This window comes from Sardina pilchardus, chromosome 6 (genome assembly GCF_963854185.1).
Source record: "Sardina pilchardus chromosome 6, fSarPil1.1, whole genome shotgun sequence".
Classification (NCBI taxonomy): domain Eukaryota; kingdom Metazoa; phylum Chordata; class Actinopteri; order Clupeiformes; family Clupeidae; genus Sardina; species Sardina pilchardus.
Genome location: NC_084999.1, coordinates 18,030,549 through 18,032,357, shown reverse-complemented (window position 1 = coordinate 18,032,357; position 1,809 = coordinate 18,030,549).

Here is a 1,809-nt window from a genome sequence, read left to right as displayed (position 1 = left end):
AGTCAATATTGAGCAAGAATTCACTTAGTATACACATAAATATGATACCCACAGTAAATGCTTTGAACTGACTGTAGCCGTTATGTGCGCAATAGGCTGTCTACCCGACGAAAATGACTCTTAATAAGTAGACATGGGATGTAAGAAACGTGTGGATACGCGTAGCACCGCTAGCTAGGCGCAAAGTTCTCACGTAGCAGTCTTGTAAACTCCCAACTTCTAGTTTTGACTGGAACTTCACGGGATGCTACGTGAGAACTTTGCGCCTAGCTAGCGGTGCTTCGTCGGCGATGAGGCTGAATATAGTTCCAAGTAAAGATCTGCCCAGGTAATAGTCTCGTTCGATTTTGCATTATGATTTGTACTCGTTTTGAACACACGGCTCCCAAGATATATTTAGAAAAAAATGTAGACGTCTCGGTCACTTTTTTGGAGGACGTGCTCACTGACACCCTTCATCTACAGCAACTGTGCTAAGCTAAAGCTAAAATCGCTGCTCCCAAAGCAGGAGAATGCCCGGACGGATTTTAACCGGGTTTTTTTCACTGTTCTAACTCTGGGGGTGACCGAGACTAGCTTAATTTCATTTTTGGGTGGCGTATTCCTTTAAGTCTGCTGTCACTGTCGGAAACTTTTGCCGTTATCTACTGTAGGCTGTGACCCCCAACGCTGCGTTGTTATGAACTAGGCTACAGGTCTGCAGCTGAGCGTTTTAAAATAGTTTTCATAGCGTAGCCTACACGACAGCGAGTAGGTTAATAATTGGGTTTAGTTAGAGAATTTCTTCGCATTTCCTAGAATGTCTTATCATACCTTGCCAACTCATACATAGTCTAATGCAAATAATAGTAACCTATTAGAACGACATTTGCTTTTTTCTTTTATTCACAAAGCCTGGTATAATGATAATCCACAGGCATCAAGTATCGGTAACTTAATCCTAGTCGTCAGTCATTTTATTTATGTCTTCTAGAATGCGTTATCAACATGGACGCGCGAGGACGCTCGTGCCGAAATCGAAACTCGTGCATGAGCTGAGACAGCTCGTGCATGAGCTGTGTCGTGCATGCGCTGGTGCCGGATATGGTACAACCATGGAACGCCATTTTTTCAAAGATGTCGGCGGCCAAATGACATGCTAACTGGCTGAAGCTAACTCTCCAAATCCTGACCCCCTGATTACGACCTGCCCCCAGTCCGCCGACACCCTTCACCGTCACCACGGCGAGTGCATTACTGACCCTTCACCCCCAAACAGCGCTCCAGCCCACAGGCACACAGTGAAAGTGGAGCTGTGCACAAGGACAATCAACTTTTTAGGTATAGCAGATTGGCGCCACCTACTGGAAATTCCATCTATTCATTTGTTCAAAACATCCTGTGCAATTCTGGTGACACCAGAACCAGAACCGACCATTGTGTCGATAAAAAAAACTATCCATCAACTATTCTAGGCCTACTGCATTATACTGTTATAACTGCTATGATTCGTCAATACTCACTATCCATCAGAAGTGTGGGAAGTCTAATTCACAGCTATGATAAAGCTCTTGCTCTTTTCTCCCATTTTACATGTCCTCTTAAGTGATTAATGTAATCTTTACTTTCTTTGTAAATAATAAGCAATGTTGTCTCTGTTATAATGTTATCTTATAGTTCAGATGACAAGGAAGTAAAATAGCAATCATTGTAACACCCCGAGCCTTTCATATACTGTATTCTTGTCAAAGCAATTTTCACACTTTCATAATTTCATGTCTGAAGGTCATCACTGAGAGACATGAAAAAAGAAAGAAAGAAATTAAAGAG